The sequence below is a fragment of the Aotus nancymaae genome, unplaced genomic scaffold, assembly GCF_030222135.1.
Source record: "Aotus nancymaae isolate 86718 unplaced genomic scaffold, 86718_ANA_hifiasm-v0.15.2.pri h1tg000029l, whole genome shotgun sequence".
NCBI classification, from domain to species: domain Eukaryota; kingdom Metazoa; phylum Chordata; class Mammalia; order Primates; family Aotidae; genus Aotus; species Aotus nancymaae.
In genome coordinates, this window is record NW_026988442.1 from 27,218,806 (window position 1) to 27,245,712 (window position 26,907).

Here is a 26,907-nt window from a genome sequence, read left to right on the forward strand (position 1 = left end):
ATTCTTGAGGTCAAGGGAGGGGCCCCACCGGGTCATGGGAACTGGAAATTGGGAAGGAAAACATCCACAAAGGCTAATTGTTGAAAGAAAGGAGAATGAATACTGGGCAAGAGACTATAAAGTGCTCAGGATGTGTTTGCAGATGTTTAGAAGGTATTACTGTCTGTCCAATGATGGACGTCTGACCAATGCTCTCTTAGGGTCGGAGAGAAGGCATCTCAGAAGGGGTATAATTCAAGTAGGGCTTGGAAGCTCAGACCAGGGGCTGTCAGCCAAGGATGGAGGACAAAGCATGAAGTCTAGGAAAAAGCATGATATTTTCTAACTCAACCTGTCAGGTTCCTTTCAAACTTGACTTCACAGCTCATACTCATGAATCTTCTTTTCATGTTTTTGCTTCACCCAAGACCATGAAATTTGACAAGAAGATAGAAAAGACAGGAATAAATAAATCTTTGAGGCAGGATGAGTCAGAATGACTTCACTGTCTCTCCTCTCAGCTCCGTGTATTGAAAAGAGGATGAACAACACCCTTTGGATCTCCAGATGCAGAATGTTTCACTGTATCAATTTATGTTCTCTCCTCTGAGATGACATCTCTTATGATTTATGATAAACAAATTACAACTTAATGTACCAGGTAGGATTACCTGATCCAGATTACTGCCATGAGTAATGGTGCTCCCAGTCATAGACATCTAAACAGACGAGCATGTACTTTTCTCCCACGTGGTAGTCTGGGGCGATAGCTCAAGGCTGGCATGTGGGTACTAGTTGACCAAGCATCCAGGGATCTGATTTCTTCATTTGGGTTTTCCTGCAATGCATGGCTTATATTCCCTGGGACAGTACATGGTCCAAGATGGCAACTCCAGCTGCAGCCCCAGCCCCAGATGTGTTGCCTCCAAAGTAACCAGAATGAAAGAAAGAATGAAGTCAACAGGGCTCAAAGCATCAGGTTTCTTTTCAAGGAGCATTCCAAGAAGCTGTCACACCTCACTTCCACTTCTACCCTATTAACTTTATTAAATTAAATAACCAGGAGGCCATTAGCTCAAGGCTGTCTCTGTACTTTGAGTTCTTCCATCAAGCTCTGCAACCTAACTTAGTGTATAAACAAACTGAAACCTAATTTAGGAGTATAGATTTTTTGTAACAGCCAGATCTCAGCCAATCACCAGTGGCTTAGCTTTAGCCAATCACAAGCTGCTGAGCTTCAGCCAATCAGAAGTAGCCAACCATGGTCAGACCATGTCCAAATAAGGCAAATGCCTAGCTGTAATCAATCAAGTTAATTTTGTACTTTATTTACACCTTCTGTCTATAAACACTTGCTCTCCAGCTTGCTGAGTTGAACCCTCAGAACCTCTTCTGGTTCTGAGTGCTGCCTGATTCTTGAATTGTTCTTTGTCCAAATAATCTCTGTTAAATTAACTTTGTCTAAAGGTTTCCTTTTAACACCTTCAAAGCCAACGTAGAGCTGCAGTATGTTTTTCAGATGGCCTCAATATTAAAAAAAAGATTCTGGAATTCTGCCTACTACTGTTGCCGTTGTTGCTGCCACCACTATGACTATTACTAGGATAGTGATTATTACGTGCTAGGTATACCTCTAAGCACTCAACACGTTGAATTCTCTTAACAGCTCCACCATGTAAATACTATTATTATTATAAGTTACAGAGGAGGAAGTGGAAGCAGGGAGAGGATAGGTAACTTGCCCACAGCCATGCAGCTGGTAAGTGTCAAAGAAAGGATTCAAACCCAAATAGTCTTGCTCTAAGACACTACTTGCTGTAATTATTGCAAACTATCTGATTGGAAATTCCTTTGATTTATTTATGAGTTTTGATCCAGTAGTTTTTCCCCCTCAGGTCCTTTAATTTGATTAATATAAAGTATATTATGTATATTCTCAAATACATACAAAGTATTGGAGAAAGTGTAAGAAACTTCCATTTATTTACCCATTACCCAGTTTTAATGCGCATGGTAAATCTCATTTCATCTCTATATCACCTTATACTAATTTGTTTTCTTTTGGATTGTTTTGAGGCCTAAACCTTATAACATTTTTATCATAATACTTTAGTATGTGTCTCTAAAAGTGAAAGACTCCTTATTAAAACACAAATACAATACCAATAGCTTGCCTACAAATAATAAGCAATAATTCTTTTGATATTATCAAATATCTAGTCAATGTTCAAGTTTTCCTGATTATCTCATAAACTTTTTTCAGCTGCTTTTTAAAACAAAGATTCAATGAAGCCCATACTTTGTTTCTTACATCTGTTGTTAGTCTATAACTTTCCTAACACTCTCTGTGCATGCATGTGTATGTGTGTACACTTAAGTCATGTTCTGATGAAAACTGTGTGTCTTATAATGGATCCTGCTTCAAAATTTTGGGGAAAAAACCTGCTCTAGAGAATTTGAGCTCTGTTTGTTTGTTTTTTTTTCTTCAAAACCAATTGGATTACTTCCCTCTTGCAAATTTCTCTGTCTGACTCAGATTTCATGAAAATCCTGGCCCAGGAGTCCTGCCTGACTCACAGGGACCAGGAAATTCTACCCCTCTCTAGGGGACAATGAGGGATTTGTGTGATTTTAGGGAGCAGATGGTGCTGTGGAAAATACTACAGGCCTCAACTCTTCCCCTAGTTAGAAAGTATGCTGACCCCAAAGTGTGCCCCATCTGCCCTTCCCTTGATTCTAGGGGCAGCAATGATTACATTAAGTAGGGCGTTGATCTGTTTGCATTTTTAAAGCCAGATTCATGTCTGGGAAAGCCAAGGTCTGCCATATCTGTGATAACCACCTTAAAAATACAGGAGGGAGAAGGGACGTGCATGGAGTTGAAAAGTGTCGAGTGCAGAGCAAGTGAGTAATTATGGCACAGAGGGCAGTAAATGTGCCTGATGATGCAAATCCAGGTGGAATGTGGACGCCAGTTGTATTCTCATCTCCAGCTAAGAGGGTGGCTGTCAGGACAAGAGTCCTGGACAGAGGGCGCAGAGGAGGAGGGAGGGGACGGGCCAGAAGGGGTGGGAGCCCTGGAAGCTGGATGTGGTCCTGGGTAGGCACAGCCTCAAGCAGCAAGGGCCTTGCATCCAGGGACAGCTAGGTGTGGAGTGCGTGCAGGGCCCTAGATGGAAATAAGACAGGTCCACCCAGTGAGTAGACTGGGTCCCCAGGTAGGAGGCACCTGAGGCTGGGAAGATGCTTCCCACATTGTGATCTACCTGTCCTGGGTGGTTCATGAAATGAGTTAGACAGCACAGAAAAATCTTGCTATCTGATGGTTATGAGTATATTTGAACATTATTTCACTGATACACAAGGGAATGGTGATGGGTGTGAGTGCTGCAACTTGAATGCCTAGGCTTGAATCCTGACTCTGACATGGACTTCCCAGCTACGTGACTCAGCCCTGCTCTGCCTCAGTTTCCTCACCTATAACATGCATATAATAATAGACCTATCTCCAAGAGCTGTGGGGAGAAATCAACAATGAGCTAGAAAAGCATCTGAGATGCAGCAAGAAGTCGATAGATACCAGTGGTTATTATTGTTGTTGTCCTAGAATTTAGACTCTAGGAGCTGGACAACAGGGAGTCAAGTCTCACCTCCCTGGTTTTCTAGCTGTGAGGCCTTGGGTAACCTCTTTGTGTCTCATTGTCATCATCTGTAAAATGGTGACAATAATAGTACCTTCCTCATAGGGCCGTAGTAAGGACTAGACAAGGGATCATATGGAAAACCCTTAGAGCTACAGGTGGCTCATGCTATGTGCTCAGTCAATATGCACGACCATCATTAGTATTACTAGTTCTTAGTAGCAGCCTATATTTTACAAATGAGCCAATTTTTATAGTCCATTTGCAAAAAAAACATATTAAGTAATTATAGAGTTATTATCCAGGAGTGGCAGGGAAACTGTCCTTGTGGCAGGCTAGCTCTGAAGTTTGAGACATAGAAAAGTGAGCATATTTGAAGACCTAGCTGGTAGTTTATATCAGGGATGTAGCTAAAACATTTGTCTATGAAAGCACCATGTCTCAGTTATCTAGAGCCATGCAATAAACAACCCCAAACTCTTGTGGATCAAAACAACAAACATTTAATTAGCTTTCACAGTTCTGTGGGGTAACTGGGATCAGCTGGCAGTTCTTCTGGCTGCATATTTTCAGCTGGTGCTTCAAGCAAGAGAAAGAGAGGCACTAAGAAGACCCCCAGGGTTGCAGCCAGAGTCACTGGAATGGTGACCTTTCCATTTGCTGAAATGCGGTAGACGGTGAGTAGAGTAAGTTTGGGACCTGAAGTTGAGCAAGAGTTCAGCTTTGTTAAGACCATGTTTGAGGAATCAGGTGGACAGTTGGATATAAGTAGAGATTTCAGGAAGAAGTTGAGGTAGGACTAGACTATTTTAGAATGCTCAGCATAGAATGGGTTTGTAAAAAGGCTTCAGTCAGGATGAGATCACCTGGGGAGTAGGAGGCCTGGAGGAGACACAGATGCAGAAACTGAAGCAAAGGTGTTCAAGGACTTGCCCTGTCCACAGACTGGTGCAGAGAAAGCTGCACTTTGAGTTCAGGATGTCTGGGCTCTCCCCCAAATGATGACTGAAAGGCAGTCGGGCCAGAGTTTGAAGGCTGTGGAAGATGTCAGAAACACATGCGCGTTTGAAGAGTCTTCTCAATGAGCAGCAAACCCACAGGTGAGCTGGAGTCTCTGTGGTCCAGGCCAGGGAGAATGTCTTCAAATACCTCTTAGTCTCTCTGGGTGCATGTCTGATCTGATATGAAAACAGAATTCCACTTTTCCTTAAACTTTTATGGTGTACACCTTATTTATAGCGACAAGTATGCCTGGCAGAGGCTGGGAGGTGGGTGAGGGTAAGGAGGGCCTGGACAAAGAGGAGGCCCAGGAGCAGTGGGGAAGCATGTGGACCCTGGCTTCCACCTGCCTGGATCTGAGTCCTGGCTCTGCCACCTCCAGGCTGTGGACTTTGGGTGAGCCATCTCACCTCTCTGCTCCTATGTTTCCCTATCTCCATCCTGAGCATAATTAATTATATCTGAATCAGATGTTTGATGTGAAGATTATATTACTTTATAAATGATGTTTCCCAAACAGTGCTTGGCGCATAGAAGGCACCTTTATGTATATTTTAGAAGCATTGTCTTATAAAGCAGGGAGCCAAGAGACACTGTCCATAGTTGGACAAAGAAATAAAGGTGTTCAAATCCTTAAAATGACCAGGAAAACCCAAAATAGAATAATAGTAGCTATAAGAAATAGTTACTGATAGTAACTAGAATAACAGAATAGTAGTAACTAACATTTGTTGTTTACTACATATAATACAGTCTTCAAATTGGTACTTTCGACATTGTGGAGTAGAAACTATTACTTTCCCATTTCATGGATGTGGACACAGAGACACAAAGAAATGCAACAGCTTCTCCAAGTTTACACAGCTACCAGTAAGTGACAGAGCTAAGCTTCAGATCTGTGGAGTTTACCTTCACAGAGCCATCTTTCCTACTTCTAAAGTAGGAGGTAAAAATTATGCTACTGGGAAGAGCCCTCTGCTAAATCCTTCATATGTCACAGCAGCAAGCCAGCAACCGATGTCTGCAGCTGGCCAAATGAGAGTATGGAGCCGCTGGAAGTCCCGTACATTGATGGTGGAAATGTGAAATGGGACAGCCACTTCGGAAAGTGTTTTGGCAATTAAAAAAAATTAATCATGCCTCTCTCCTATGACTCAGCAATTCTGCTCCGAGGCATATCCACAACATACCCACAAGAGAAACAAATCATGTCAACAAGAATGTTTATAAGCAGCTTTTAACAGCCCCACACTGGAAATTACCCAAATGTCTACTAATAGGGGAATGAATGACTAAGTTGTAGGCTATTCATGCCATGAAATACAACTCGGCAACAAGAAGGAACAGACTACTGATCCATGCAGTGCCATGGACAAGAGCTGTTACTCTTGAGATGTCTTGCTTTCGGAAATATAGACATGGTTCAGAAAGTATCAAAAGTGGTTGGCCCTGGATGTGACGGAAGGTGAGGGGCCAGGGGCCAGGGACAGTTGTTTTATACTTCCAGCTTTTCTGCACGTCTGGTAATTGGAAAAATTCCATGCTCTTTTTTTTTTTTTTTGAGATGGAGTCTTGCTCTGTCGCCCAGGCTGGAGTGCAATGGCATGTCTTTGGCTCATGACAACCTCCGCCTCCCAGGTTCAAGTGATTCTCCTGCCTCAGCCTCCCAAGTAGCTGAGATTACAGGCACATGGCACCATGCCCAGCTAATTTTTGTATTTTTAGTAGAGACAGGGTTTCACCATGTTGGCCAGGCTGGTCTCGAACTCCTGACTTCGTGATCTGCCTGCCTCAGCCTCCCAAAGTGCTGGGATTACAGGCATTAGCCACTGTGCCCGGTGAAACTCCATGCTATTTAATTTCATCATGCTTCCAGAGTCTGTTTCTGCTTTTTAGCCATTGACTCCCAGGCGAAGTCTAGTTAAATAACTGGCAGCCCCACTTGCTTAAGTTCAGTTTAGACACCTAGAGTCCATTTTGGAGGAAATGATATCAAATGCATGGAATTACATAACTGGGCCCAAAGTGAAGGAAATGAATTATGTAGGTGACCAGGACTGGGTGGCTGTGGTCCAAGAGTGACGGGGCAGAGAAACTCAATCCCGGGGAGGGACACGTTGGGGGCGTCTCCCATGAAAGTGACCTTGAGAATGAAGCCCCACATCTACAGGTCACCTGTGCCCTCTGAGAATACGGCCATTAGTTTTGACAGGGCCTCAGCCAGGAGCCTATAATGAACTAGAAAGACTACTAGAGAAAAGTGCTGTTTTACATAAATTGAGGATTGTATGAGAAAATAGTTTCTCATGCTGATTGGCACCGCAGTCTCTGGTGTATTCAAAATGCAAATGAAAACAACCTTTGCTGAACCAGGACTTTCCGCTTCTGGAATGCTTCAGACAGTAAATCCAGAACTTCAGAGACAAGAGAAATTAGGGGTTGGCTGCCCATAGTACATAAAATGTATCATTTTTATAAAGTAGCAGACCTTGTCATGTGATTTGTTTTACAAAAATTCCATTTAGGCACCTCCTTCCATCCTCTTATAAGGCCTGTCTGTGGTAACCAACCTGCCTGGTTCCTGTGTCCTATCTCCCCACTGCCACCCCACGCACTCCATGGGGACAGGGATCTTCCCTGGATCTGTCCTCATTTTCTTCCCACTGCACAGCACAGGGCCTGCCCCACATTCAGAGCCCAGAATATGTTTCTTGTGTAAAAGATGTTAAAGAGAAAATTATTCCCATGCTTGTTAGAATGGTAAAGACGACTTTATTCAGGACAACTACAATGGGGGTCAAGATGATTGTAATAGGGAAGATAGACCAAGCTCAATTCTGAATACAACAAGAACATGTGGGGGTTTATTGCCAAGGAGCAGGTTACAAGGTTGTGGATGGAAATTCACCAAGGAGACATCAAGAGTGAAGAGATTCTTGCTGGACTTGACCGAGTGAGGTCCTGGCTGACGGCAGGCCAGGGTGACCAGATATCAAGGGTTGGACTTGAGGGGATGCTCTCCAAAGTGACTCATCAGAATTCTTGCTGAAATTGGGCTAGGCAGGTCTGGCAAGGATGGAGCCAAGGTGAAGGTCTAGTTGAGAAGAAGCCTTAGAGGACCTGATTGATTGGACCTGAGAGAGTCTTTGTCAAAGCTGGATAAAGGTTTCTTTGCCTCAAACTAGTTCTTTAGGTTTTCAAGTGCATCATTATTAATATTTTAGATAGACATGCCAGTAAGACGTCTTTTATTGGGTTTCTGCTTGTTGTTTATTTTCTTTGTTATGTGTTGGGTTGGGGCTCTTGGTGAACAACAGGAACTGACTCAGGCTGCCAGAGTTGAAACTGCTTTTGATGTCTTGGTCACCCTACTTAAGATGTAGCTTCTAAGAAGAGAGAACTGATTGACCAGTGTGGGACCTGTCACCTTGATTAGCAGGTCCTCCAGACTGTATCCAAGGGGGCAAGCTTTGTTCCCCCAAAGAGAATTGCAGTGATGTTACTGGAGAAACAGAAACACCCCAGGAAACAGTGGTTCTCAACCCCACCAGACTAACTGAACAGCCACCTTTATGGCAAATATTGTATTGCTCCTTACACTCCTGAAATGAAATTCATAAATAACATGACCTACCTGTGCACAGAATTGAAGAAATCAGACTATTGTCCTCACTTTAATATCAAGGAGAAATAAAAAGGAACTAACTTGTAGAATATTGCTTATAATAACAATAACAAAACAATAGAATTGCACAAAATTAATGCATAATAAGTATGTGCTGGGGACAGCTGCACTACAAGGCATAAAATATGAGTGAAATATTTGCTCCTACTATTGATGAATATGTCTGGATTTAAAAATGCAAGATAATCAAAAGTCACCCTGTCTAAGAAGTACAGAAAATTAAAGAACAGAGGAGGAGTGAAGAAAACACATTTAATGTGCATTAAAAGATGTATCAAATGCTTTGTGTTCCTATGGAGTTAGATTTGAGGCTCATTTATTATAAATAGAGTTTTTATCTGCAGGAATATCCAGAAAGACATTCAAAAGTCATGGGGGTTACAAGATAATTATTTGTTGTGTGGAATTGTCTTGAGTGGGGTGAGAGTGATAGTGTCCTGTGTTCCTGTCTACTGAATGCCAGGAGCCCTCATAAGGAAAACATGGGGAAAATTTTTAAGTTTAGTGTGTGTCTTGACTAGCTCATCAACCCAGGTGATCTTTGTCTTTCATTGTCTCTAACTAGGCTATTTTCCAGTTCTTTATAGATACAAGTCTATTTGTAGCAAATTCAGAGCAATGCAATTCCTGTCCATGGAGATGCACATTATGTCTAGTGGGGTTCAATGCACTCCCTTCCTCCATTATGAAATAAGCCAGTTTTGCATCTATTAATCAAATGCATTTCAGCATTACTAATAGCCTGTAAATGGTAAATGTGTCTGCTCTTTGAATTTCCTTTTGAATTGGTTTTAAAACTTTTCTACTTCCCTCATCCATTACTGAGTTAAATAAAACTGTGACACATTCATTTAATATTGGTTTGAGAGTCATGATTTTATCTTAAAAAATTAGCCTTTGATAATTTCATTTATTGTGCAACCCCAAATTCACCCCTCATCATTTCAAAACTCCCCAGAAGACAATACTGTACCCACTGTGAGTCAGTGTATCACACACACATATGCACGTGCACACGTGAGCACACACACACACACACACACACAGAGGGAGAGAGGGAGGTGATAAACCTACAGATACCTAATTTATTTTCTCTTCGCTGTATCGTGTGACCCGGAAGTCGACCCAATGCTGTATCGCTTCTGTTTTACAAATATTCTGCTTTTAAATCTTAGGGTTTGAAACTGGAACCTCAAGATGGGCACAGTTTATTCATAGTCATTTTTCTTTAACCAAAATCCTCAGCTTTTCGGCTTTTGTACGAGGAGAGGAAAAATCACAATTCCCAAGGTGACCAGACACCCTTCATCATTTATATGAAAGAGAATTTCATTTTGTATAATTCTAATCTTCTCAGCCACGGTTGTTTCTTTAGTGTTGTGGGGTATTTTTAAGCATCAAAAGGAAAAAGAAGGAAAAAATCCAGAGACCACCCCCAAGCCTGAAATCCTGTTAAACCTCACACAAAACCAAACCCAACAGACCTTGACAGAATAAGCTCATAAATGCAACAGACCACCATCTTAGCGGTGAGACCCTGCGTGGTCCTTTGTAAGCCCAATTCCTTCCATCTGGACAACGGGGGACAGGGCAGGTTTCATATTTCCAGGTATTCTGCTTGGCTACTTGGAACGGAAGGGACCATTCTTTGATCTTTGGGTTTAGCACTCGTTTTCATATCTCTGGTCCTTTTATAAGGAAGGGGCAGAAATCATCACCCAAGGTAGGCAGCAGGACAGGAAAGGGGCTTGGGTGTTTTTTGTGCTCTGTTGTATGAAATTAGCATCCTGACAAAGAAAGGTCTTACTAATAGATCAGGGGATCAGGGTAGGGAAGATGAGATCTCCTTCCTAAAATACTTGTACTCTGATCAATGTAGGACGTATTTCCAATACTGAGAAGAGCTTCTGTCTAAAGCATTTTTGAAGGGTTTTATGACATTAGAATACTAAAAATTGCAACAAATACTCAAAAATACTAAAAAATCCCCCAAGGTGTCACGTGAATGCACAATGGTGTGTAACTCATGCATCACGTCCCATATGTTGTGGGTGTGCATCTCCCTCATTCCCTGGTGAGGCTCTTGGACCACCTGCTTCCCCTCCTGGCCTTCTTCTCTCCAACCCACCACCCCACCCCCAGCTCCTTATTCTTCCTCTAAGGGCCAAACTCACGCCCATCTTGGGTTGTTTCTACTCTCTGTTTAGCCCTCTGCAGTGCTCTTTTCCTGGGAGCCAAATGACACACTCTCCTCTCCCCACCATGAATTCAGGTCTCTTCTCCAATGTCCTCTTTCTCAAGAGGCCTTCCTGACTACCAGTCCAAAGTAACTCCTTGGCTGGGTGCAGTGGCTCACACCTGTAATCCCAGAACTTTGGGAGGCTGAGGTGGGTGGATCACTTGAGGTTAGGAGTTCGAGACCAGCCTCGCCAACATGGTGAAACCCTGTCTCTACTAAAAATACAAGAATTAGCCAGGTGTGGTGGCAGGCACCTGTAATCCCAGCTACTCAGGAGGCTTGAGCCCAGGAGGCAGAGGTTGCAGTGAGCCGAGATTGCGCCACTGCACACCAGCCTGGATGACATAGCAAGAACCCATCTCAAAATAAGTAAGTAAATAAATAAGCAACTCCTCCAATCCCTCTTGATCCTATCATCCCACCTTATTTTTTTCATAGCACTTTTCATTTGACATTGGAGGTGCTCCTCAAGTTATGATGAGGCCACGTGCTGACAAAACCATCGTAAGTTGAAAATGCATTAAGTCAAACAGTTGTTAACTCCAGCCACTCCTCGAGTTAGGATGGGGTTACGTCCTGATAAACCCATCTTAAGTAGAAAATACTGTCATTTGAAAATGCATTTAATACACCTAGACTGCCAAACATCATAGCTTATCCTAGCCTACCTTAAACATGCTCAGAACACTTTCACACCACTGTAAAGTCAAAAAATCATTAAGTCAAACCACCTTAAGTTGGGGACCGTCTGTAATGCATATCTATTTTTTGAAGTTGGTTATTATCTTTCTTCCCATTAGAAGATCAAGACCAAGAGGGTGGGTTTTGTGTTTTGTTCACATCCCTGTTTTGCTCCAGTGCTTGGGACAGAACATGATGCACAGTAGGTCCTCAACCCATATTTACAGAATGAACGTGAGTCTCCTGTTCTTTGAAGCAGCAGCCTAGACCTACCTCCTTCTTGATCCTCTTAGGATGCCCATCAGACCCAGTTCCTCTTCCCTCAATGGCATCATCGTATGTTTGTAGCCAGCACGTGCTGTTTGAGGCCTCTGGGTGGGAGGTTTTACACTGGGCAGGGGCTAGGTCTGGAAGACAACAGAATCCCTGCCTCCCAGAGCTGACATTCTTGTAGGGGAACGTGGGTATTAAACATGTGGCTGTGTCTCTGTCTAGTTCTTAGATTTCATTCTACCTCATTTTATAGTTACTTTGATTATTTGTTCAAAAAGCAATCTCTCTGTGTGTGTTTCTCTTACCATTTGAAGAAACTGGGTGAGGCACTAGGGAAACTGAACTGTAATAGAGACAGAGGGATCAGTGTTTGGGTTGAGGATGGGAGCGGGGCAACAAGGGAGAAATCAGAGCAGGCTTCACAGAAGAAGTGACAGAAATAGAAGGATGGGTAGGAGTTCACTGGAAGTGGGACTGAAAGAGAAAGGCACCTGGGCAGAGGGAATGTTCTAAGTAAAGGTGTAGAGGCCAAAGAGCTGCTATTGATGGAAGAGTGTGTCCTTTGAAATACTCTAAAAGTGACCAGACTTTCTAGATGATAACTCAGCTTCTCATGTCTCAGTGCAATGCGACGCAACCCGACCTGATCCAACCCCAACTGACTCAATCTGGGGCATCTTTTGAGAGCTGGCCAAGTGCAAAGCATGATGGAGGATGCAGAGAGGCACAGAGCACACCTCTTGCCCTCAAGGCATTCTGGGTCTTGCCAGGAAGGCTGATATTACAGGCAAAGAAGAGGAAAGGATCTGATTTGTGTTTAAGGCATCACAAGGGGATAGGTGAACACATATGCTTGGGGATTTGTGCCCAATTCACTTGGTAAGGAAAAAGTAGCAAACCTTATTGGATAGCGGCCAGGTCATTCATTCATTTATTCATTCACTCACTCACCTGACGAGGATGTATTGAGCACTTACACCATGTACCTAGCACATTCTAGGTGTCTGGGAAAGGGAGGTCAACAGGAAACGAGGAGACCCTTGCTCTCATGGGGCTTACCATGAAAATTCACCAAAATAAAGGGGAACAGCTGAGTAAATACGGTCTTTTCAGAGAGTGACAGTGCTGTGAAGAAAGTACAGCAGGGCAGTGGACTAGTGGGGTGTCGGGGGAAGCAAGATGGGCCCCCCTTTGATGTAGTATCTGGGGAGGAGCCTCTCTGACCTCTGTTAGGGCTGAGACCGGGACTGTGGAGGACAAGGCGGGCATGTAAAGGTCTGCCAGAGGGCATAGCGAGTTCAAGGCTGGGAGGTGAGGACAGCCATATAGGTGTATTTTGGGGAACAGCAGGGCCAGAGAAACTGTGGGCAAGGGACATGGCTTTATTCTAACTGGAGATACAATGAAATAAATTCCTCATTTTCAACTCACTGCTTGCAGGGGCCCATTCTTTCCCTAACTGGAAGATTGTGATATGAAGAAAGCACTGATAAGGTTTAATTTAATTTAGATTGTTGAATCCCATCAAATTATCCAATCCCCACTCACTGGGCCCTTCTCTTTCCTGCCCTTGAATCTCATCTTCCACTTGGTCTGTTGACAGGGTCGGCTCACCTTGTGACGTGGCGTCCCTAAGCCATCCAGTTTCCTGTGCATTATTAAAGTTGTTAAAATGCAAAATCCAGGTACAGTTGTTATGTCTTGTATTGATCCACACAGAAAAGAAACAGGCAGAGAAAAGGAAAAACAATCATGTGACCTTGGATCCATGTCATCTCAGCACGGCCAAACAAAGGTGGGGGAGATTTTCTGGTTGATGTGTGAGATTTCCTTGTTGGAACAATGAGGCTTTGAAGCAATGATACCACCCATGGCTTCTGTTTGCGGAGGGCTCATTGAGGCTGTCTGGTGCTGAGGGGTCAGGGAGGGAACTGCTTCTGCATTTTAGTAGGGATTTGCTGTGCACTTAGGGTGTACTGAGCATGGCTCTACGCACTTCACAGGCATGATCTCCTTGAATCTGCCTGACAGCCTTGCAGACAAGTGATGTTATTAGCCCCATTTCACAGATAGGAAAACCGAGGCCTGGAATGGTGAAGTGTTTCTTACTCACAGAGTGAGTGAGAGCGGGAACCTGGGTTAACAGCAGTCTGTTTCACAGCCCATGCTGGTTGGCCCACCTGGTTGACCGATGCAGCTGGGTGACCTTGGCCCAGGTTTGTCACCTCCCTTTGCCTCAGGTTTCTTCTCTGGAAAGTGAGGACAACAGTCACACCTTCCCGATGAGGTGGCTGAGAAGATCAAATGGGTGCCAGGAGCCTAGCAAGGGCTGCATAGTGAAGAGCAGTGATTGATCTGAAAACCTGTCATTGGAAAAATAAGGCAGATGATCTTGTGTGGGAGCCACAAAAATCAGGATTGTGAGATGCCCCTGCCTCTGCCTATACCAGGGGCTGTAGCTCCAACAGTTGCAGTTCACTGAGATCAGTCTCCCAGATATCACGTAGGCCGTTCTCCAGTAAGTGCTTCACTTGCGGCTTCTTCCCCCAACCGCACCCTACATCCAACACCCACTCCATCTCCTCCATGCAGCCAGAGCGATCATTCAATGCATTGAACCCACGCATCACCCCTGCTGTCTAAACGCTTCTATGGCATCGCCTGGCCCTAAAAATAAAGATGGAATTTCCTGAATGTGCTGTGTCGGCGGAATTGGGTTTGATTGTGAGCAAGAGAGACCTAGGATAGAGGCCCAGATAAAGTAAAAGAAACAGAGAAAAGGCCCCTGTGCCTGGGCCCAGTCATTAGGACCAAGTGTCAGGAGGACAGTCAGAGAGGTGGGCAGGAGCTGCATCTCAGGAGGCTGATAGGAGGCTGGATTGCACTCTGTGTGTGTGGGATGAAGACACAGGAGGATTTGGAGCCAGGGAGTCACATGATTTTATTGACTTTAAAAAGGCGTACTTGTCTTAGTTTCCATATTATATTTATTTCAATGACTGTTAGGTTAATATCTCTCCTTCCTAACCTCTACTCCAAATGAACTGTCCATGGCAATGGGAACCACATCTGTGGTTTTCTCAGCAGTGTATGTTCGGCTTCTACCACATTGCTTGGCCTGTGGCTGATGCCCAGTGAATATTTATTAAAGGAGAGAAGAGAGGAGAGGAAAGGTGAGTCTTGAGCCAGGGCAACCCTTTCTTCACCGATTTCCCCTTTTATACGTGCAAATTGGGAGGGACCCCATGGTCTCCAAGGCTGTGTCTGTCCCAGATTTGTAGCACACAAAACTCGTTCAGGCACAGCCACATCGATGCTGAGGTTGACTGTATGTTGAGCAAGAATAAGTAATGATGGGAGTCACGTTGACAGCGATTCAACCATCTGAAAAGACAGAGGCCTTCAGGCATGTGGGTTTGACACCGCCTGTCACCACTGAGGAGAGAGGTAACTAGAGGATGATTTATTGCAATCCCTTCTGGTGTGATAAGAGCCAGTTGCTTAAAGGGGAAAACAGATCATCCATGGCCCCTCACCTAAGGAGTTCAGTGAGTATTTGTTCTTTTCAGCCACATAGAAACTTGAAACTACTTTCTTGTGTTCAGCAAACTTTACATCTTCTGTAGACTTCAATTACTCAGTTATCTGACCTGCTAGCTTACTCAGGAAGGGCTAGGCCCGGTGACTCTGGTTGTATTAATCCTATGTACCTATAGACATACTTTTTGAATTGGAATCTTGTAACTTTAAGAAACAGCAGCCTCATGGAATCATTTCTCTGGATGGCCCATTAGTGGGCAAAGCTGCATCCGGGTCCATAGGATATACCGACAGGGGATATGTATCAGATGTCAGAATCCCATATGTGTATTTTGGTTAGTGGTGGCTATGGTGTTGGTACCTAGAGGTATCTTCATGTGAACAGCTCTGTGGGAAGATTTGGATCAAGTTCCTGGCTATGTAACTTTTTTTTTTAGATGGAGTATTGTTCTGTCACCCAGGCTGGAGTGCAGTGGCACAATCTCGGCTCACTGCAACTTTTACCTCCTGGGTTCAAGCGATTCTCCTGTCTCAGCCTCCCAAGTAACTTGGACTAGAGGTGCCCGCCACCACGCCGGCTAATTTTTATATTTTTAGTAGAGATAGTGTTTCACCATGTTGGCCAGGCTGGTCTCAAACTCCTAACCTCAAGTGATCCACCCGCCTCAGCCTCCCAAAGTGCTGGGATTACAGGCATGAGCCATCATGCCCGGCCTTGATATGTAACTTTAAGTCTAATTGTCTTGCCCTTCTGGGGTGGGATAGATCTCCTAGCTACCCACTATGTTTTAGCAAGTTTCTGCTTAAATTTACTGGACAGAGTTTTGTTGTTTGCAACTAAAGCCTTGACTCATACCTGGTACAGGTGTGTGAGGTTGGCTATGGAGTACCAGAGAGGAAGATGGGAAAAAAAGAGGGACCCTGGAACCAGGACACCAGCACATGAGTTGGGCTATCATCTGCAGTTGATCGTACCTATTTCCTTTTATTTAGTCATTGAGCAAATATCTATTGCGCACTATCCCAGACACTGTGCTAGGTGCTGGGGGTAAAGTACCAAGCAGGACAAAGGTCCTGTTCTTGCTGAGCTTCCATTCTGGTTGGAGAGAGAGCAAGAGATGGAAAATGAATAAACATTTCAGACTGTGATAAGTGCTATGAAGAAAGGTGGGATAGAAAGCGTTGACTGTGGAAGGCTACTTGAACCAGGGTGGTCAGGGAAGGGTTCTGAGGAGCCAGCCTTGGGGATGCGGAGGAGCCAGCCATGCTAGCTGCTGGAGAGCCTGTGTCCTGGCGGGAGAAGCCATGAGTGCAACAGCCCGGAGCAAGAAAAATTCTCCATGTTAAAGGAATGCTAAGGGCCGGATTGTGCAGGGCCTCGTGGGGCACAGTAAGGAGTTTGGGTTTTATTTTATTACTGTAGGAGGTCATTGGTGAGATTTAAGCAAGGGAGTGACATCATGATGTATATTTGTGAAAGAGCTTGAGGCTGTAGGGGTGGCAGGGAGCAGGGGCGCCTAAGACAGGTGGAGAGCTGCTATGGAGTGGATGTTTGTCCCCTCAAACCTTGTGTTGCAAAAAACCTTGTGTTGATTTCCAATTTTGGGAGTGGGGCCTAATGGGAGGTGTTTGAGTCCTGGTGGCAGATCCCTCATAAATAGATGAATGTGCTGCCTTGTGGGTGAGGGAGTTCTCACTCTCTTACTTCCCAGGAGAGTGGGTTGTTAAAGAGCCTGGAACCTCCCCCTCTTGCTCTTGCTTCCTCTCTTGCTATGCGATCTCTGCATATGCCAGCTCTCCTTTAGCTTCCGCTATGAGTGAAAGCAGCCCGAGGCCCTCATCAGATGCAGACGCCCAATCTTGAACCTTCCAGCCAACAGAATCATGAGCCAAATATTTTTTCTTTATAAATTACGCAGACTCAGGTATTCCTTTATAGCAACACAAAGCAGACTAAAACAGGAGCTGTTTAGAGACCTAGCACCCAGGGTTTTTACTGGGGTAGGCCCCGTAGGCACCCTCTGCTTAGCAAGCACCAGGATTCCAGACACATGGAAGGAAAGCAGGTGCCCGGCCTAAACCACATTGTTTGCAGCAAGGAGGCTATTGTAATTTTCCAACCAAGAGATAATGAGGGCTTGGATAAAGGTGGGGGTGTTAGAGAAGAGAAAAGTGTGTGGACCAAGAATCTACTTTGGAGATAGTGCTGTCAGGAAATGCTGATGGATTGGGTATGAGGTGTGAGAGAAAGTGAGTGCCAGACTTAGCCAAATGGACACAGATTATCATGGGAGAATCCATTATCATCATTAAGCACTTTAGAGTTCAAGGAACGCTGCTTCATATATCTCCTCTCTCACTTAACCATGGGCAACTCACAGTAGAAGGGATCTTAGGGGACATCTAGTGTATAACTGTGCACTTTGCCAGATGAGGAAACTGAGACTCAGAGAGGGGAAGTATTTTTTTTCAAGGTTAGACAGAGAATTCATTGTAGACACCAGCGCGGAATCTGTGTTCTTTGATTTCCAAGTAAGTGATCTTTCAATACGCCATTTTTATGGAAGTATTGGAAAGATTATAAACAATACAATGTTAAAGCTGGAAAGGATCTTGTGCTGGTTCTTAAGCTACTGTTTTTCATCCCCAAACTCAACCTTCTAAATTGTGTTCTACAATGCTGAAGCTGAGACTTTTTATTCTTTATCAAGTTTGTTTCTTGCTGGGTTCCACCCACTTGGGATAGCAGCCTAAACCCAATCAGGGGATAGAAACCACACAGTGATTTGAACAGAGAAAATGTTACATAAAGAATTATTAAACTATGATAAAAGAATAACTGTAGAATGTTAAAAATGTATATATGGCTCCCTAGGGCTAACAGAATGAACCCAAGGAAGGGCAAACTTGGAAAAGGGCCCCTTCCTAAGGCTGGGGTTTAGAGCTCCTTGTAGAAGGTAGTTTGCTGACCCTGGCGTAGCTTATTGGTATACAGAAAGAGCACCTAATGCAGTCACTAATATTCTAAAGTCATCAATCCCTTCTCTCCACCTCCATTGTGGCCATTTTGGTCCAAGCCATCATCATTTCTCAACTGACTATTGCAGTAGTCTCCTGACTAGTCTCTTAGTTACTGTCTTGACCCTGTATGAGGTCAGGTTTCCTAGAAGCAGAGCCTGTGACAGAGGACTTATGCATGTGATTTATTGAGAAGCTGCTCCTGAGAGAAGGAAGTGAGGGTGCAGAACAGGTCAGGGAAAAAATGCTAAGCAAGGAAGGAGAGTAACTTCAGCCTGGTCCCATGGAAAGCCCCGGGGCATGAATTGTACCCCAGAGTTGGTCCCAGTCTGGGGCAGGGGGCTGGCATTTGCATCTCATGCTAGTCATTGGCTATGGGCTACCCTAGGGTGAACATGGGGTTGCAGGGTATTGGACAAGGAAGTTCTCATTTGGCTTAGGGCCTTACTTTGGGGAGAAGGACACCTGTGAGCCATTTCATCCAAAACAGCTTGGGCACAGTTGCACATGCTCAATAAAGGGGATCCAGGCAAGGATCTGATAGCATCCACTCCCACTCCAACAGTCTATTAATAGACAGTGGTCAAGGTGGTCCTCTTCTTCAAGTTCAGGTTCAAAGATAGAATGGGTCAGTCTTGTGCTGGGGACTGTGAGATTTGCTAGGCTGCTGTAGGATCTGCTAAGGGACATTAGAAGAGAGGCAGGAAACCACACTAGGGTTAGAATCCCACAGAATTTCATTTCGGCTCTGGCATTATCTGGCTGCGGGGTCTTGGGTGAGTGTCTTTTTTCTGTGCATGTATTTCATCGTCTAAAAATGGGAATATGCACACCTGCCTGAGTGACTAGTTCCGGGATCATCCTCTGGAGCCCACCACTGCTGCTGCTGCTTCATGCATTGCCACTAATTTCGAATGCCCTGCTGGATGTTCACATAGGTTAAAAAGCTGCTTGAAATGATCTGAGCCCAGAACTGAATTCTATTTTACACAGAAATAATTTTTTCCCCACTGTTTTAAACTGAGTTTTTTCACACCGCTCCCATGGTGTCAACTATGATAAGATTGTTCTCTGTTCTTTTCAGGACTTTATTGAATGTTGCTCACCAGTTTGAAAAAAAATCACCTTACCAATGGCAGAGCCTCTCGTGGTGTCCAAGTTGCCCAGAACAGTACAGCATCTGTGGCTTAGTTCACTGTGATTCTGCATCCAAGTTCAAGCATCTGATGACGTTATTGCATCTTCAGGCTTAGTCATGCCAGGTGTATTAGTCTGTTTTCATGCTGCTATGAAGAAATACCCGAGACTGGGTAATTTATAAAGGAAAGAGGTTTAACTGACTCACGGTTCTGCAGGGCTGGGGAGGCCTCAGGAAACTTACAATTGTGGTGGAAGGGGAAGCAAGCACGCCCTTCTTCACATGGTGGCAGGAAAGAGAAGTGCAGAGTGAAGTAGAGGACAAACCCCTCATAAAACCATCAGGTTCTCATGAGAACTTACTCACTGTCACAAGAAAAGCATGGGGGTAACCATCCCCATGATTCAGTGACCTCCCACCAGGTCCCTTCCATGACATGTGGAGATTATGGGAGCTACAGTTCTAGATGAGATTTAGGTGGGGACACAGCCAAACCGTATCACCAGGGCACTTACATGCTAAACTGTTTTATTTTATTATAAATTCCTTTCTTTCTCTCTTTATATCCCTCTTGGGAAGTTATGTTGATTAAGAAATATGCATGTAGCTAGGTTATATTTTCTATGAATTTCATTTCAGTTGAGTAAAGGGAAAGTGATAAAATATTTGTTTTAAAAGTTTGGCATTGACTCTGATAGAGTCAAGAACCACATATTTACAAACAATTAGCAACGTCTTCTCTTCCCACAACCTCAGTGAGAGACACCTTGGAGCTCTTTGTTAGTTTGAGCCACGTTTTACAAGGAATGACTCTTTCCTCTCTCAGCCACTGTCCTTTGCTAGGACTCCTTAAGAGGGAAAAATCTCCCCCTTAAGGAGTCTGCTGGGGACCCGTGTAATCATTTAGCCCACATCCTGGGCTGTTAGCGTGAGTGTGGCTGTCTCACTCCCCCTTGCTGGGGGAACAGACCTGGACTTCTGCCAAATTGAGGTCCCTGCCTGTTGAGTAAGTAATTTGTTTCCTCCATAGGAGATGCAGCGACAATCAAGAAACAAACAAACACATTTTTTTTTAAAAGGCATAAAAGCTTAGTCATGCAAATCAAGGCAGAGGAGAGACAGTAAAGAAAAGGGCCTCATTCACATTCTGCAACTTCAGCAGGCCCTGGCCCATGGGCCGATTTCCATTAAAACACTTGGCCCAGAGCAGCCAACACCCCGGCTCATTAATAAGGGTTTGTCCCAACTGGAGTAAACACCACCCGTTCCCAGGACACCCAGAAGCAGAAAATTAACCAGAGGTGAACTGGGTCATTAGCTGCGGCACAATATGGGTCATCCTGGATTAATTTAGTTCCCTTCAACTGGAGGCTGAAAGAGAGTGACCGGTTCTCATAGCGGGGGACAGTGACTTAGCAGAGTGTTGAGGTCTCTTGGATACCAGGCCTGGAGCTGTCATTATGATTCATGGCGCCTCTGACATCACTCGGTGGTTTTGTGATGCAAAGTTAACATGTCTGAGCACACATAAGGAACTCTGAGAATACATGTGTATTTCTTGTGTTCATGCCCGCAGAATGGGACACAGAGACTCACTCTTTTCTTCAGGGATTTGTTTTAATCAGGCATGGTAAGACACACAGACGCAGAAAGGACCGTCATGGGGGGAGACATTCATTATACTCTAGGTCCCAAGAAACGGGAGATATGGCGTGCTATGCGGGGCCACATGGGGAACCCTAGGAACTTGGGAAACCGTGCTATGCAGGGCCATGTGGGGAACCCTTGCTTTCAGAGGAAGAGGGAGGAAGCAAGAAGTGAGCAAGAGACTTTATTGAGGAATGAATGGGTAGGCAGACTAAGTGGGCTTAGGGTTGTGAGTTTGAGTAATTTCAGCAGCCTCTAGGACACAGGGGCTGTCCCTTGTTGTCTGATACCTGGCCCTGGAGAGTGAGAGCCCAGTAAAAAAAGTGGTTGGGGTTGTTGGCTGTTGATTTGTTTTTCATTTGCCAGACATGCTCCAGGTGAGTTGTTTCCTGTCTCTTAGGAATTGGTGAGGTGTGGGAAGAGCATGCCCTCCAGGGTCAGCAAGGCCTAGAAATGTCAGAGCATTAGAATACTGAAAATAAAAGACATGATCAGTACTCATACATAGACACAGAAATGACACACACACACGCAGACACACACATGGGAGTAGCTGAATTAAAAATGCCTTCCATCCCTGGAAGCGGGAGTCATATCACTTTCTCCAAAGCATGTCTTATTATATACAATGGTATGCCTTAAATGCAAGAACACTCAAGAAATGGCAGGGATAAACTTAAATCCAAGTGTTATAATTCAGCATTATGCATATGTTTTGACTTTTTGTCTTTTATTTGGAGAATAAGAAAACCAAATAAAGTAGAGGAGGCCCAGCCAACCAGTCCAGTTTCTGCATGGGCAGAACCAGGAGGAAATTCAAAGGAGAGGGAAGCTCTCTCACCAAAGCTGCCTCCACTTGCACTGGGAAGCCCACCACAGGTCCACCGCCTGGGCTGGGAGATTCGTCAGCAGGCTTGGCTTGTGACAGTCACACTTCCTGCTCCTCAGTTTGAGATACCCCAACCAGATGGCAGAGGCCCGACAGAGAAGGAGCAGGCTAGGCGGAAGTCTGCCTGGTTTACCAGCCCTGGACTTGCAGCCAGGAAGACAGGGCTCCCTCCTGCTCCCCCACCCCTCCTGCTGGTGAAGCAAGCCCCTCCTGCCCAGAGTAGAGCCTTCCCTGCCCTGGAAAGATGCTTGGAAACTTGGCGATGCTTCCAGACGTGCAGGCGCCGGGGGCCTGTCCACTCCTCCTCCTCGTTCTCCTGGACTCACTGACCTTCCTTCTGTGCCACAAATGACCAAGTTCATTCCCGACCCAGGGACCCTGTGCGACCTCCCGATGCTGTCCCCAGCCCTGTGCATGGCTGCCCCTTCTCACTTTTCAGGGCTCTGCCAGGTGTCACCTCCTGGGTGAGCGCCTCCCTGACCACCCTGTCCCCAGGAGCCCCCTCCACCCAGGCACTTCTTAGCATGTCACCCCATTTCCTCTTCTCAGGACCCCTTACCACCATCTGAAATGAACTTGAGTGTGTGTTGACTTGGGGAACATCTCTCCCCCTCCTTACCTGTGTGTGAGCTTCAAGGAAAATCAGTGCCCGACCTGACTTACGAACCTATGTCCCCAGGACCTAGAGTGGTAACCAGCCCAGAAGTGCTGCCTGCCCATGATGCTGGATGACTCCGAGGGTGAGTCTGACATCCAAGTCCTGGGCTTAAGTCCAGATATGGCTGTTCCCAGACACCTGACTTTGGGAGAGATGCCTCCTCTCTGGGTCAAGGATTTTTCCTTTGTGGCATGAACCAATACTCCAATATCCATCACTTACGACTGCTGGGGCTCAAACACCAAGGTGACATATGTCAAGTTGCTTGGCCAACTCAGAGAGTTGTGCAAAGAGACGTGACCATGTTAAGTCACTGGCCCACTCCTGGATAGAAGTCAGGCAGTGGGCTAAGGAAGAGCACAGTGATGGCCCTGCCTGGCAGAAGTCTGCAGTGTGTGTGTGTGTGTGTGTGTGTGTGTGTGTGTGTGTGTGTGTATTTGTGCGTGCATGTTGTTAATGTTGTTTATTTGCCATTCGGGCCCCATAAATAGTCGCCAATTCTTCCTATGTGCCGAGTATATACACTCACTTAATCCTTGCAACAGCCCTGCCATTACCACATCATCCCCATTCTACAGATAAGGGAACTGAGGCAAGGGAGAGGAAGCGACACAATCTCCTGGTCTCTCTCGATGCCACTGTGGACAACAGGTCACCTGAACTCACGTTTCCATGCTCCACTTGGCAATTTCTCTGACTCTAAGTTCCCCAATAAAAGCTTAAATTCATCACTCTGGTGTCCCTTGAGGATAAAAAGATGATTAATTTTCTGCAGCTCACTTCTCTTTCTAGGTTAAATCTATTTTGGTGAGGAGGCTGGGGGCACTGGAAATATGATATTGATCAATCTAGAATTTGTAGAGGAGTGGACAGAAGTTTTTAATCCAACAAGACCTTCAACCCCAGCACAGACAATCAATTTGCAGGTTCTGCTGGGACAGGGACATGGTGTGTGGGGCTGCATTCACCTGTGGTGGGACATGTCAACTCCTTCTGGGGTATCTGATACCCCACAGTTCTCGTGATACTGTAGGCAGGGGAGAGCAGCACATGTCACACGGGGCTGGGGCTGGGGTTTTCTGAACACCCGAAGGGGCATCTCTGGGGTTCACCCACCTGGACTGTTTCTCTCTGTTTTGCTAGTTCTTAGTGGGCTTCCCTTTGTGAGAACTGTGTGTCCCAGAGTGGAGCCCACCCGGGAGGACACCAGCCCGAGAAACGGAAGAGACCTCTTCCTTATGACGTCATTTTGCACCGAGATCCAGCTGTGCTGTAGCCAGATTCTGCTGGGACATTACGTTTCAGGAGTGAAGATCTTTGTGTTTTGGCTTATTTCAGTTTGAGTCGGCGTTCTGTCCTTTGTGATAGAGAATGTTGCTTGGTACATGACAATTCCCCTTTTTTGCCTTAATGACTTTTAGAGCTTTTGGAGGTCTGCTGTGGGCAGGCCTAGACTGTAGGAAGGAGATTCATATTTGTCCTGTATTCTTGGGAAACCTTTGACCTAACACTAGACTGAAATGGCCTCAGATGCTCTAATCAAATTGAGACCTGGTCCAATCCCTGTGGGCCCCTGAACCCAAGATGAATAAGGTGTCTGCCTAGCAGGAGGTCAGGACCCCCAGGCTGATGGTGGGGTGAGAGCTGGGAGTCTGGATGGGCCAGATGTAGGCAGACAGGAGGATGAGATCTGAAGGTCACAGCCAGGAATGACATTGAAGATCAAGACCCGTGCTGTCCTCCATGGTAGCCACTGGCCACCTGGTTTATATCAATTAAATCAGTTTATATCAATTAAAACTAAATAGCTTTAACAATTTAATTCCTCAGTCACACTAGCCATAGTCTGAGTGCTCCGTAGTCACAGGTGGCTAGTGGCTGCCATATTGGACAGTGCAGATGCAGAACATTTTCACCATTTGCAGAAAGTTATATTGGACAACACTAGATGGACATATAAGGTTTTGAGTCCAGAAGACATCAAGTTGGAGAGAGGCACTAGCAAGAATAAAAAAAGCAATAGTAAGTAGGCCTGTGACTGGGAGGTCCTTCCTCATTCATTCCATCCTTCCTTCACTCGTCTCTTCCCCCCTCATTGTTTGAGTTCCTACCAGGCACCCTCTATGGTTAGGGGTGCCAGGGAGACAAAAGAGAATTAGACGGTAGCTTCAGAGCACACAGAGCTCATGTTTAGTCTGGGGAGGCAGACACTAAAGGAGGTAAATAAGTCACTAAACGAAACAATTCCAGAAAATAATAAATGCCGACATGAAAAGAGAGCAGGTAATAGGACAGAGCGTCTTTGGTGGGAGGATCAGGCTTCAAGTTTGGGGAAACGTGTCATCTTTGGGCAACCAAAAATTACAGAAAACCTCAGACATACAGAAAGGAGAGGAAAGTGCTGCTCTGGAGCCCGCTCCCTGGAAGGCTGGGGAGCCCCGGTCCAGGGGAAGCATGGAGTTCTAGGAATTGGGAACAAGGAAGGGAAGTGGACAGGGGCCTCCAGGAGGTAGAGAAGAAACCAAGCTCAGAAGTCGCCACGGGGCTATCATGGAGTCTGTTTTCTGTTTCATGGACAGAAATACAGAGGGGCTGTGAGGAACAGCCACCCCGGCCGGCCCTCGCCTGTGATTGTGACCTGACACTCATGGTTTGTGAAGGTTGTTTGGTGAGCTCGTGTTTCAGAGGCATTTGGCCTCTCTGCTTTTGGAACCTCCATGAGTGGACTTTCTCTTGGGGCTCGCAGTATCTTACCCCCCTCAAGTATGTGGCTGGTTGTGGTTTAACAAACAGCTGCTGACATCCCTGCTCCTCAGCCTCTGCAGACAGCACTGCAAGATCCTTGAGGCGTTTTGAATCCCCAGAAACAAAGCTTGCAGGAGGCAGGAGGCCAGAGCCTTCAGTGGTGGGGAGTGAAGTTCCCCAATCAAAGCTTAAATTCAGCAGGGGGAGCAGAGAGGCCCTCAGGAGAGACTGAGCCGCCAGGCCACCCAGGGGAGCTGGACCTGGGATGATGGACATCAGTCCTTGGTGCAGCTGCAGCAGCAGAGTCTGACTTCCCATCAAGGAGCTCTGGCTGCAGGTTTGTTTTCTTTGAGCAAAACCTCAGAAACAAAGATGCCTACGATGACCCTGGCACACAGAACTTTCCATTTCTGCATTACGCAGGGCATACATGTGTCATTTAGGTGTTAAAACAGACCAAAATGTGTTCTCCCACTCAGAAGTGAGCAAAGCCAACCCCAGCTGCAGTTCCCTGACTGTCCAGTGAATTCAGCCAAAGGAAATGGCCCCACGTGGAGGTGGGCGAGGCCCACGGAGGGCGATTGTGGTGGGAAACTCAGTAGGCGGAAATGTTCTCTTGGCTTCTGGGAGGCTGGAGGTTTCCCAAGGGCCAGTGAAGCTTCAGCTCTAATGGCTGCAGGATTCTCTAAGGAACGAGTGATGGAAGACCTGATCACTCAGGAGGCTTAGCTGGGAGTGTGCTAATAGGCTTGAGCACTTGTGCTCGACCTTCAGGCAAGTTGGGTCTGACTCCTGGACACTGTGCCCTGGGCCCCCTGGCCTCCACGTGTCCACCCACTGCCATGGCCATGGCTCTTCAGCAGGAGAAGGCCTAGCAGCTCCAGGTGCCCCTGCCCGGTGCTAGCTCCCTACCCATGCTCTAGCCTCACACTCTCAGGTTCAAATCCAGGGACGAGAGCGGATCCCACAAAGGCCATGAGAGTCACCCTGACTGGTCAGCTTCACTTAGCCCATCGCTGTCCAGGACAAGTGGTGCTGGCTGGGCCTAGCCCAGCTCCTGTGCCCACCCCTAGAAGCTGAGGTTCGGGGTCAGCTCACCCCAGGCACATGGATGGAGGTGGAAGGTGAATTCTCAAATGATAATCAGGTTCTGTCATACAGAAAGGGAAGCGGAGGCAGGAGGATGCAACAAGACCTGTTCCTGCCTCGACAGCACTCGTGGGACAGCCTAGCCATGCGTTCAGAGAATCTTGAAGGAATGGGATGGTTAACACAGTAGAAGGTTCATAAATTCTGGATTTAGCTTTGAGTGCTTTAGCCGACCTGAAATTTACACCTGTGCAAGTGGTTGCTGGGTAGGGTGACTGCTACCATCTCTCTCCATCACCGAGGGCTGACATCATGCAGGGCTGCGCTCAGCTCAAAGCCACAGAAGCCCAGGCATGGTGGCATCTCCGGGGGAAGTTGCCTTATTCCAGATTCACAGGTCCAGGGGCAGAGGGGCCAGGGCAGGTGTGGGGTCACAGGATAGCGCCCAGGACCTGGATCCTTCTGCCTTTCTGCTGCCATCCTCAGCCAGTGCCTTCACCTCAAGGTCTCCTGTGATTGCTGATGCGGCCGCACTGGCCTCCAGTCTGCCTCCAGATGGGAGAGGAGGAAGGAGGACGTGAGAGGAGGAAGGCGCTTACCTAGGAGACCACACTTTCCCAGAATCCCCAGCAGCCGCCTGTTCTCCCCCTCCACTGGGCTAGAACTGTGTCACATGGGCTAAGTGG